At 42.3% G+C, this 12909-nt stretch overlaps 1 protein-coding gene across 3 annotated transcripts in view; it reads right to left on the bottom strand.

Annotated features, from left to right (window-relative positions):
- apba2b (amyloid beta (A4) precursor protein-binding, family A, member 2b) overlaps positions 1 to 12909 on the bottom strand; it is a 66738-nt gene that overhangs the window by 45336 nt on the left and 8493 nt on the right. For all 3 annotated transcript variants that reach the window (XM_024002601.3, XM_024002600.3, XM_024002606.3), the window contains exon 2: positions 192 to 241. The gene's annotated coding sequence lies outside the window, so the exon portion shown is untranslated. The remainder of the gene's footprint in view (positions 1 to 191; positions 242 to 12909) is intronic.

The raw sequence follows: 12909 nt of genomic DNA, 5'->3' as shown, positions 1-12909 counted from the left end.
TGGAACACATTCAATGACAGAGGATAGGACTACTGACCACCTTTTTAAACGTCATTGAGATGGGATTAGGTGCAAATCTTTCCAGCTAATAAAGCAACCTAGTTTAAACAGCAGCACATCTATAACAACCATGAGAATGAAACTCATTAATGCTGGAAAGCAGAAACACCAAAATAGGCATAAATACTCACCCAATAGCTGTAGGTTGGTGGAAGATGTGGTCTATTTCCCAGGTGCACTCCTGAAACAAAAGTACAAGGCTGAGTATGGTGAAGGGGCAACTTGTTCAGCTCAGACAGTAAAGTCTTGATCTATCACCCCCGCTCCTCCCTCAATCCCTTGGTAATAAAGTAGTCTGGCTTTTGGGCCAAAACAACATCATTACTGCACCACTCACAGCAAGATTCCAAATGGGTTTTTAAGCAACACCGCACAAATAAAGATGAGAAGCCCAAAAAGCCCAATCTTTAACAGGTGAGTTGAGCACATGTAGACATCACATGCTCTCAGGGTGCTTCCTGTCACAGCTGATCAGATCCTCATGCCAATGCACTCAACAAAGAGCACTTTGAACTTATCTCTGGGTTGGAGGGAGCATCCTGAAAGGAACGGGTATGTCATTAGATTAGCAACAAACCAAAGCACTAACACATTTAAGAGAGGAGAAAAAAAAGTGTGATGTGATTACTGAGTACGGGCCCTCGTAAAACTGACTATCCTACCGATCCTTGACTTCGGCGATGTCATTTACAAAATAGCCCCCAACACTCTACTCAGCAAATTGAATGTAGTCTATCACAGTGCCATCCGTTTTATCACCAAAGCCCCATATACTACCCACCACTGCGACCTGTATGCTCTCGTTGGCTGGCCCTCACTACATATCCGTCGCCAAACCCACTGGCTCCAGGTCATCTATAAGTCTTTGCTAGGTAAAGCCCCACCTTATCTCAGCTCACTGGTTACCTTAGCAACACCCACCCGTAACATGCGCTCCAGCAGGTATATTGCACTGGTCATCCCCAAAGCCAACACACCTTTCCTTCCAGTTCTCGGCTGCCAATGACTGGAATGAATTGCAAAAATCTCTGAAGCTGGAGTCTTATATCTCCCTCTCTAACTTTAAGCATCAGCTGTCAGAGCAGCTTACTGATCACTGTAACTGTACACAGCCAATCTGTAAATAGCACACCCAACTACCTCATCCCCATATTATTACTTACCCTCTTGCACCCCAGTATCTCTACTTGCACATCATCATCTACACATCTATCACTCCAGTATTAATGCTGAATTGTAATTATTTTCGCCTCTAGGGCCTATTTATTGCCTACCTCCCTACATTTGCACACACTGTACATAGATTTTTCTTTTGTGTTATTGACTGTACATTTGTTTATGTGTAACTCTGTGTTGTTGTTTTTGTCGCACTGCTTTGCTTTATCTTGGCTAGGTCGCAGTTGTAAATGAGAACTTGTTCTCAACTGGCCCACCTGGTTAGATAAAGGTGAAATAAAAATAAATAAACAAAGATCCTGATTCATTAAGTAGCTCTATTCTGCTGGCACCACAATGGGGAGATGAAGCAGAGGCAGAGAGGGTGAGTGGCGATGAGAAGGATCAGGGGGATTTGACATTGATTGACAGCGCATCGGTGGTGTAGGACCGGAAATGTCTCTGCTGACTTGTTCTTCCACAATTCTACAAGCACAAGGCGACACCAACAACCACACACAACAACACACACACACACACACACACACACACACACACACACACACACACACACACACACACACACACACACATAATGCTTTCTCTTTTAGAAACACACCTCCCTCTGGCCAGACTTTTCTGCATGATAAGCCTTGTGCCGACATCCTTCCTCCCCTCAAGGCTTCAGGTGGCACTGGAAGTGATTTGCACATCGTATTGTTACTGAGACCCATTTGGACACGCCAACCTTGCTGAAAGAATTCCTTACACTAATCAGGCTAACACCACAGCACAGAGACGCTAATGTTATCTTACAACATCTTCCTATCCAAAGATAGCTTCTGTTCGTGCTCAGGCCGGCGTGCTGAATAAAGCTGGGCTGCTTCTTGATGTCATAAAACAGCCTGTCTCCCTTTACCAACATCAGCTGATCTGAAGGAGAGAGGCGCTTCAAAGTAAAACAACACCAGAGCAAACAAGACTGATCCCTTGGGCCCTCAGTGTGAAGTGACAGAATTGTTTTCTGGGGTGTTTGTGCCTCCATCTTGGATACAGAAGGATAAGGAATAGGTTTCTAGCATTCTAACAAGTTGCATCCTACTTTGCCTTCCAGAGAGGTTGCCATCTGCAGCTATTGACAGTCTGGTGGAAACAGTGCAGATTCTCCCGCAAATATGACAAATGGCTGGAGTCACAAGCAGTAGCGATAGGCTACTGTAGCAGATTCCAGCCAGTATAAATCTCAGCCCTACATCCTGTCTGTGAAGGAACGCCTCCACATCCACATTCATGTTCCACTACAATTAGAGCTAGAGAGGATCCATCCAGCTTCAGAGGGACAGTTAGTTTGTACGGGGAGAGGAGAGATGAGGGATGAGGAGGGAAGAGAAGGAGAGGTGAGCCTGCTGACAGCATGGAGAGCTGAGTGTCACTCAAGCGAGCTGGGAGATGCCATGGACTATAGAGTGCTGATTTCACAGTCAGGCTGCCATCGTGGGTCCTCAGAGGCCATGTGGGCCCACTCCTGCTATTACCCCATGGCATAAACCCTGCCGGAGTCTGACATACTATTCCTAACCAGCACACCTAAGTGTTGTTCTTGTCCCCCCTGACCCCATGCCTGTGCCCAATCGCATTGTTCAAGCCATTTTAATTATCAACCATCATTTGTTTAAGACAGGGTATAAATAAATAATTGTTATGTGTGGCACACATAAAAATCTAATCAAGAAAAATCTGATCAAGATCAATAACATTACTGCAGCAAATCTAAATGCTTAGGAGAACTGATAGTGCCAGAAGAAGCATTGCCAGATGATAAATGTATGAACAAGTAGCACCAAGCTGAGAGATCTACCAAACAATGCCCACGTTCCATCTGAGGATTAAACTGCTTGAGCCAATAGTAAGCAGCGCTGTGTGACTCATCCTCCCAGGGGAAGACACAGTTTTGCAGAAAAAGACAGAGAGAAAACAACCAACTGTGCTTGTTACTGAGAACACAGTGCCAGTTAGGAGACAGAGCTGAATATATTATCACCTCCTCTTCAGGTATTGGAAGTTTAGCTGGAGCATTCCCTCTGGTTGCTCAACTTCTCTAGGCACAAAACAATCAGCACATTATCTCTGGCGACTGCAATGTGTCCTGCACACGCACACACATTCAAAACAAACACACGAAAGCATGCATACACACACACACTCTCTCCTTTTCTCAGACAGATAAAGTGTCAGCCACCACTGTCTCTCCCGCTCAGCCAGGCAGTCATATTGTGCTCTGGTTGCAGTATCATCTCATGCCCTGGGGCTCCGTTTGGTCCCAGAGGCCCTGCTCACACTGCAGTACATTGCAGCTGCTACTTCTCTGCATAAGACCATTCAGATAGTCGCTGGAGACGCCAACAAATGACACGTGTTCTATTGATGGGGAGAGTTACCAACACCTGCAACAACTCACAATCAATCTGAATGCATTATCTAGCAATAACCAATTACAGTACATTACTGCAATACGGAAAACCAAAATACTGTGCCAAACTTACAGTATCAGTAGGCTGTCAAATTTTTACATTTGACATGTGGTGAAAGCATATAGCCTAATATAGTAGCTAGCTACGGATGTAGGATCTTAATTTGATCACTCCTTTGTTGATGAGAATTTTCCTACAAAGCAGGATATGCATGTCTCTTTCTATGTCATCTGTGAACCATAGAGAAAGAGACGTATATATATCAACTGGATTTACCGTATATGAGCTGGACTGTTTGGACTTACCTGTTGGCGTTTAGACCTGGACCTACCGAGAACCTGATTCGTGTACCGAACCCTGCTATCCTTGACCCCGCCTGCAGCCTGGGTGGACCAGGATGGAGAAACAAACACACAGGTACTGTCCTGTTCTAAATAACTCTCATTCTGGGGTGATTTTGGTGACGGTCTCCCACTAAATTTGTGACAAACTCTCCTAACCTTGAAGAGGTTTGTCACAGTAGATACAGTATGTACATATAACTAGGATTAGTGACAGATATCACATACGCTACTGCTATTGTTTACTGAGTCAAAACAGGTTAGTGCAAGAAGGGTCAATGCAGATAGTTAAATAGTTAAGCAAATAGCTACCCGGACTAACTATTTAGCAGTCTTATGGCTTGGGGGGGGGGGGGGGGTAACAACTGTTCAGGGTCCTGTTAGTTCCAGGCTTGGTGCATCGGTACTGCTTGCCGTGTGGTAGCAGAAAGAACAGTCTATGACATGGGTGGCTGGAGTCTAACAACTTTCAGAGCTTTCATCTGACACACTGGGAGCTCGGCCCACTGGGCCGTCCGCACTAGAGGTTGATCGATTATGATTTTTCAACGCCGACACCGATTATTGGAGGAACAAAAAAAGCCGATACCGATTAAAATCGGCCGATTTTTTTATTTTATTTGTATTTTTTATATATATATATATTTGTAATAATGACAATTACAACAATACTGAATGAACACTTATTTCAACTTAATATAATACATAAATAAAATCAATTTGTCTCATAAATAATGAAACATGTTCAATTTGGTTTAAATAATGCAAAAACACAGTGCTGGAGAATAAAGTAAAAGTGCAATATGTGCCATGTAAAAAAGCTAACGTTTTAAGTTCCTTGCTCAGAACATGAACATATGAAAGCTGGTGGTTCCTTTTAACATGAGTCTTCAATATTCCCAGTTAAGAAGTTTTAGGTTGTAGTTATTATAGGACTATTTCTCTCTATAGCATTTGTATTTCATATACCTTTGACTATTGGATGTTCTTAAAGGCACTATAGTATTGCCAGCCTAATCTTGGCTTGAAGTCATAAAGCACAGCACTGTGCTTCAAGCATTGTGAAGAGCTGCTGGCAAATGCAGGAAAGTGCTGTTTGAATGAATGCTTAAGAGCCTGCTGCTGCCTACAACCGCTCAGTCAGACTGCTCTATCAAATCATAGACTTAATTATAATATAATAAGCAAACAGAAATACGAGCCTTAGGTCAATAATATGGTCAAATCTGGAGACAAAACGTTTATTCTTTCAGTGAAATACGGAACCGTTACGTATTTTATCAAACGGGTGGCATCCCTAAGTCTAAATATTGCTGTTACATTGCACAACCTTCAACGTTATGTCATAATTATGTAATATTCTGGCAAATTAATTACGGCCGTTGTTAGGAAGAAATGGTCTTCACACAGTTCGCAACGAGCCAGGTGGCCCAAACTGCTGCATATACCCGAACTCGGCTTGCACAGAACGCAAGAGAAGTGACAATTTCCCTAGTTAATATTGCCTGCTAACATGAATATCTTTTAACTAAATATGCAGGTTTAAAAATATATACTTGTGTATTGATTTTAAGAAAGGCATTGATGTTTATGGTTAGGTACAATGGTGCAATGACAGTGTTTTTTTCGCGAATGCGCTTGTTAAATCATCACCCGTTTGGCAAAGTAGGCTGTGATTCAATGATAAATTAACAGGCACCGCATTGATTATACGCAACGCAGGACAAGCTAGTTAAACTAGTAATATCATCAACCATGTGTAGTTAACTAGTGATTATGTTAAGATGGATTGTTTTTTTTATAAGATAAGTTTAATGATAGCTAGCAACTTACCTTGGCTCCTTGCTGCACTCACGTAACAGGTGGTCAGCCTGCCACGCAGTCTCCTCGTGGAGTGCAATGTAATCGTCTATAATCGGCGTCCAGAAATGGCGATTACCGATTGTTATGAAAACTTGAAATCGGTCGACCTCTAGTCCGCACTACCCTCTGTAGCACCTTGCGGTCGGATGCCAAGCAGTTGCCACACCAAGCTGTGATGCAGCCAGTCAAGATTCTCTCAATGGTGCAGCTGTAGAACTTTGAGGATCTGAGAGCCCATGAAAATCTTTTGAGCCTCCTGAGGAGGAAGAGGCATTGTTGTGCCCTCTTCGCGACTGTCTTGGTGTGTTTGGAACATGATAATTTGTTGGTGATGTGGACACCAAGGAACTTGAGGCTCTCAACCTGCTCCATTACAGCCCGTCGATGTGAATGGGGGTGTGCTCGGCCCTCCGTTTCCTGTAGTCCACAATCAGCTCCTTTGTCTTGCTGACATTGAGGGAGAGGTTGTTGTCCTGGCACCACACTGCCAGGTCTCTTACCTCCTCCTTATAGGCTGTCTCATTGTCGTTGGTAATCAGGCCTACCACCGTCGTCGGCAAACTTAATGATGGTGTTAGAGTCATGCGTGGCCACGCAGTTATGGGTGAACAAGGAGTACAGGAAGGGCCTGCGCATGCACCGCTGAGGGGCCCCTGTGTTGAGGTTCAGCATGGGGGATGTGTTGTTGCCTACCCTCACCACCTGGGGGCGTCCCATCAGGAAGTCCAGGATCCAGTTGCAGAGGAAGGTGTTCAGTCCCAGGGTCCTTAGCTTAGTGATGAGTTTTGAGGGCACTATGGTGTTGAACGCTGAGCTGTAGTCAATGAACAGCATTCTCACATAGGTGTTCCTTTTGTCCAAGTGGGAAAGGGCAGTGTGGAGTGCAATAGAGATTGCGTCATTTGTGGATCTGTTGGGGAGGTATGTAATTGGAGTGGTTCCAGGGTGTCTGGGATAATGATGTTGATGTGAGCCATGACCAACCTTTCAAAGCATTTCATGGCTACAGATGTGAGTGCTATGGGGCGATAGTCATTTAGACAGGTTACCTTGGCATTTTACAGAGTCAGGGAGAGATGTCAGTGAAGACACTTGCCAGCTGGTAAACGCATGCTCTGAGTACGCGTCCTGGTAATCCGTCAAGCCCTGCGGCCTTGTCAATGTTAACCTGTTTAACTAGGACTGGGTGATATATCAAATTAATTGGATTAATTCGAATTGATGTTTTTGCGCGATATTCCAAACACCTATATCGCAAGAATCTAGGTTTTGTTATTTTTCGTTTTTATGAGTTTATGTCCGCTTGTTCTCGTGTTGTATTTTTGTTCTCGTCTCCTTCGATCCTTCTGTGCTGTGTGCATCTCCTCATTTACACCAGAGATCTATATAAGGACGAGATGCACCTCTCCGCCCTCACAATGGGAGTTTATGTCCCAAGTTGTTGTCTCAAATCTGTCGTTCTGCCCCTGAACAACCCACTGTTCCTAGGCCGTCATTGAAAATAAGAATTAGTTCTTAACTGACTTGCCTAGTTAAATAAAGGTAAAAAAAATAAAATAATTAAAGGCATGAAGGCAGGCGACAAGCCTAGGTCTAAAATAAACCCATAGAAACACATTTGGCTTCATTTTGGACTGAATGAAACCTTTCACTTCATCTCTTCCTCTATAGTTTACACACACATCAAGCCCCTCCCCTTGCCTCTCACGCCAACAAGTTGAATGATCACGTCGTCCTCTCTGACAAGCTGTTTCAACTCCCTACTTTCATTTGCAGAATCGGTCATATGGACATTTTACTGTACTAGAGAAGATAACTTTTCTAACAATACCCTTTTCAACTATCAAATTGCACGCAGAGCAGACACTACTAAAACAAGGGTATCAATGAACATTGATTCTGGAAAATGTATGTTCAGTTTGTCGTGTGCGGCATTAGGGTACCGCTAGCAGCACTTTAGCCAAAGACTGTTATACTAGCTGTTTAGTCTGTTTTATAAATGTGCAATAAGCATAAAACACAATTATATAAGGAATTGGCAACTCATTCTAAATAAGGTAGGCCACTTGATTTCAACATCTGAACAAAAGTGGACAGGCTAAGATGCTTTTCAAACAGTTGGAGACAGAAAGAAGGGTGTGTTCATAACAATTCAACTGTTCATCCTTGTTAGCTAGCAAATAGATCAAAGTTGGCTGAAATTGATGTTGAAATAAAGATTAGCTGGCTCATCACTAGCACGTGGGCTTGAGATATTGTTGATGAGACCTGTGTTAATTCTCTATAGCCTAATGCCTGCTACAAGAAGTTAGTCATTATTAGTTCATGTGCATTATGCATGGTCCTAGTTACATTTGTAACCAAAAATGGCATTTTCATAGACAGACTTGAAAGCCAAATCATTGATTATTGCACCAAAAAAAAGCAGGTTAAACTATTTTGATAAAATAATGCAATTATTAGTGGGTCTTATGGTTGTGGAAGGCTTATATTTAGCCTAGGTATAAGCCCTGGATTCATTAGATTATTGCTGACTGTTTGAAATGCAGTGTATATTAACTTTAAATTGTACAACAATGCTTATCTAGAGATTTTTTATGAGTCGCCCATAAGTTAGAAGAAAAGAAAAAAATCGATATAAGATATTTAGACCATAATCGCCCATCCCTATGTTTAACCTGTTTCCAAATGTCCTGTTGCTGACAGATTATTTTCCTGCTGTAGCAAACTGGCTCAAATTAAGATCCTACAACTGTACATGGTTGAACATATCATATATTGTCCTTAGGAAGTGATGACTGTAGTTTGAGTCAGTTTAGTAGCTTCTCAGTGTCTGCTAACAGTGTAGTGTATTTTCCCTTCTTATCTGTTTTGTTAAGTGACAGAGAGGTTGTGTTGATCCTCTACCAGTGTTCTGCAGACAATGTTAAGACCCTACAATAGGCCGCGGTGTGGGTGACACCTCTAGGAGATAAGACATTGAGGAGCACACTGCTGTCTGTCAATAACTCCTCTTAGCTGAATCATATGCCAGGAGCTGGCATCCATTAATGTTACATTACACATCCTCTATGCTCGTTGATCTCTGCCATAACACTTAGTCCACTCCATTAGATTCTTCAAACAAATCACAGGAACATATGCAATCAGCCATCATTAATTACACACACAGGGCTTCAATTGCTCTGCATGCACAGAAATATTCTCCATTCTAAAATGGGTGAATAAGTTAAAGTACACTATCCTCTACATAAGGCCTGACTCAGAACATAGACATCTCTGCAGTCCAGAGGAACCCACACACACACACACACACCACACACCAGGTAAGGTCCAGAAGGAAATCTATTCCATCGATCTCCTCTACACTCTCCCTTACAGCAGACGATTCATTTTAAAAGGATTGCTAAGCTTTTCCAAGGCCACTTTACACCCCATCAACCTTTTTACAAGGTTTACCACCTCTGAGATGCCTTGCCCTTGCATCCCAAAGCAATCATTGGACTCTTCTCTATATTGTAGACACATATCGGCAGCAATCAGCGGGAAAGGAAATTAAAGGGATTGAGGCAAGAACTATGATAAGCACACGGTTATCGGTCAAAATAGTACGCATTGACCTCTAGATGTATTCCCCTTAGCCTGGGCGCTACGGTATATACATGGCCAGGCAGTATGACTCTGCGACACCAGGTAAGACATTATAGAGGTTAGAGGCTGACTATTAACATCTTGCTCGAGCGAATGTGATTAGAATTAAACCAGGGGTGACATACAGGTCGGGTACGTTCAACACTGTAAGTGCTGACACTAGAGCTTGTAATATTATTTCAGTCACTATCTCTTCCCTTCAAAACGCCTTCTCTTAATTCCCTCATTAGAATGCATGAGCTGGCATCTTCACCATGGCAAAAACAAAGCAAGGTTATTCTGACGTTCTGATTTGGAAACTTAGGAGCACTACGAAGAATGCCCAGTCAAGAAGTGCCACTCTTCTTGTTCAACACTCATCCTTTGTCGTCCTCATATTTCAACTATCTTACTGCAGAGCCGAAGACAGTTCTGTGTCAGCTCTACCCTCCTGTCTCCCCCTCTATTAGTCAGCAGAGTTTGCTAACTGATACACATGACGAGTCAGTAGGAGGGCATATCAATTAAAGCACCGCAAGCGAAGCTGAGACTGTGTGTTGCCTCTCAGTGTGAGACTTCTGAGCAGGAGAGAGAGAATAACATTGGCTGAGGCATTTAAGTCAGACCTAACACCCCTACTAAAAGTAGAATCCAATATTTGTAAATGTTGTTAAAAATAATTACTTCTGCGAGAAAGACAGAGGCATGTCAGACTTTTCAATTGATATTAGTTTATTCCCAACCACAGCGACGTGTCAGATACGTACAGTAGAAAAATAAATGGTGCATAACATTTGTTCAGTCAAAACTTAACGCCGAGATGGAATACATCAATTTGATGTGATGCAGAGTTGACATAACAAATAAAAAACATTTGTGCATATTTGTTAATATCCATTTTTGTTTCTACTCTACCATTACATCCCCTTTGCCATTACATACCCTGATAGGAGTGTTTTAACCCCAGTCATTACAACGAATGAATCTGATTAAAGGCAGTTAACCCACTGTTCCCTGGGCGCCGAAGACGTGAATGTCGATTAAGGCAGTCCTCCGCACCTCTCTGATTCAGAGGGGTTGGGTTAAATGCATTCAGTTGTACAACTGACTAGGTATCCCCCTTTCCCATATCAGGACCCCTAATGTCGTCTGGGGTTTTGATGTGTCTGCTGTTTGTCATCCTTCAACATGTGACACTCCATCTGTCTGACAATTCAGGGGGCATCTGTCTGCCCATCGTCCCAGTGAGGAACCTAATGATATTTCACCAGACTGTAGTTCAAAGCAGCTGTTCCACCAGGATATCAGATACAACAATGTGTTTACAACTGACTCCAGAAAGGAATTGTCCAAGGTGCTGAACAGCATACAGATAACAAGGTGCACTTCATAAGCAGGACTATTGACGAAGCAAAAATGTACATTCATGTTTCATCACGTTTTGTACTATGATACCTAGCTCAAATGAAATCTCTGAAATATTTGGTCAAACAAAATGTCTACATATTTCTAGCTATGCCATCACTGCCCAGATATAACATTTCACATTCAGATGGATGTAAGGGCTAGATGTGAGGAGCTTAAACCGTACTGGCAGTCTGTCTTGTGAAGGCTTGCCCCCTCCCCCCCCTTCTCTTTCTCTCCCTCTCTCTTTCTCTAGCTTTCTCTCTGATGGTTTTGAAAGATAAACTAAATTGGATTCCATTTGAAGGCAGCAGCACAGTGTCCTCACATGAAATATAAATCTATATCCTTTAAAAGAGTCTAAGCCCCGTCTAAGCCAGGGCGGGGGGTACGGACAGACATGAAAATAGCTGTGCAGCGACGCTCCCCATCCAACCTCACAGAGCTTGAGAGGATCTGCAGAAAATAATGGGAGAAACTCCCCAAATACAGGTGTGCCAAGCTTGTAGCATCATACCCAAGAAGACTTGAGGCTGTAATCGCTGCCAAAGGTGCTTCAACGAAGTACTGAGTAAAGGGTCTGAATATTTATGTAAATATGATATTTCAGTAAAATAAAACATTTACATTTGCAAACATTTCTCAAATCCATTATAGAATAAGGCTGTAATGTAACTGTGGAAAAAGTAAAGGGGTTTGAATACTTTCCAAATGCACTGTACTTCCAGATTAACAACAAAACAAAAACTGGTACCGGGGGACCTTCAGACGAGTCTTGTGAGGCCTGTGGGCATCTTAAAGTAAAAAAACGACATGTACGTGAGAGTCCCACCTTTATACAGAAGGGTCATATTAGTGTGTAGCCCAAACACCACAAACAGAGGTGGGCAGATCGGCTGTACCGACTTCAGACGAGCCCCAAGGCTCTCGCTCTCTCTCTCTCTATGCCATAGATCAAACTCCCTCAGCTGGTGTTTCTAAATTAAATCCATCATGGCATTGATTAACCATCATTCGAAATGTCTCAAACTGCCAAAGATACAAGAGCTACTGCAGTTTTTTAGATACACATCAAATTCAATTGCAGGCTAGCCCTTTGCTGTGTAATGTATCAATGTTAAATCACAACTTAAAATAAGTAAATGTTTTCATGGCTGCTGTAGAAACGGTTGTTTTCCTTTGTAATATCCATCTCTTGCAGAGAGAGAGAGAACAATCCAGCTGTGTGGCAGTAAGCAGTGTATTGTAGCAGATAGAGAGAGGAGAGAGGGCTCCGGCTATCTAAATTTTAATGTCATACAATCCTCCCAGAAACACAGCAGCTAATGAGCAGGCCCACTGAATACAGTCAAGCCAAAGTAGGAATAATGACAATGTAGGAAGCACAAAGACAAAGGTGGGCTTTGTTGACCCACAACCAGCAGTGTAAAGTAAAAATACTTTGAAAGTACAACTTAAGTCGTTTTTTGGGGTATGTGTACTTTACTCTACTATTTATATTTGTGACAACTTTTACTTTACTACACTCCTAAAGAAAATTATGTACTTTTTACTCCATATATTTTCCCTGACAACAAAAAATGCTTCCATACATTTTGAATGCTTAGCAGGACAAGAAAATGGTCCAATTCACGCACTTATCAAGAGAACATCCCTGGTCTTCCCTACTACCTCTGATCTGGTGGACTCACTAAACACAAATGCTTCATTTGTAAATGATGTCTGAGTGTTGGAGTGTGCCCCCGCCTACAAATGGTGCAGTCTGGTTTGCTTTATGAAAGGAATTTGAAATGATTCATACTGTTACATTTACTTTTGATACTTAAGTATATTTAAAACTAAATACTTTCAGACTTTTACTCAAGTAGTATTTTACTGGGTGACTCACTTTTATGAGTCATTCTCTATTAAGGTATCTTTACTTTTACTCAAGTATGACAATTGGGTAATTTTTCCACCACTGCAGCAATGTACAGGACGACTGG

This window comes from Salvelinus sp. IW2-2015, linkage group LG15 (assembly GCF_002910315.2).
Source record: "Salvelinus sp. IW2-2015 linkage group LG15, ASM291031v2, whole genome shotgun sequence".
In the NCBI taxonomy this organism is placed as follows: Eukaryota; Metazoa; Chordata; class Actinopteri; order Salmoniformes; family Salmonidae; genus Salvelinus; species Salvelinus sp. IW2-2015.
Note: the sequence above shows the minus strand (reverse complement) of the source record. Positions and strands in the feature narration are given on the sequence as shown.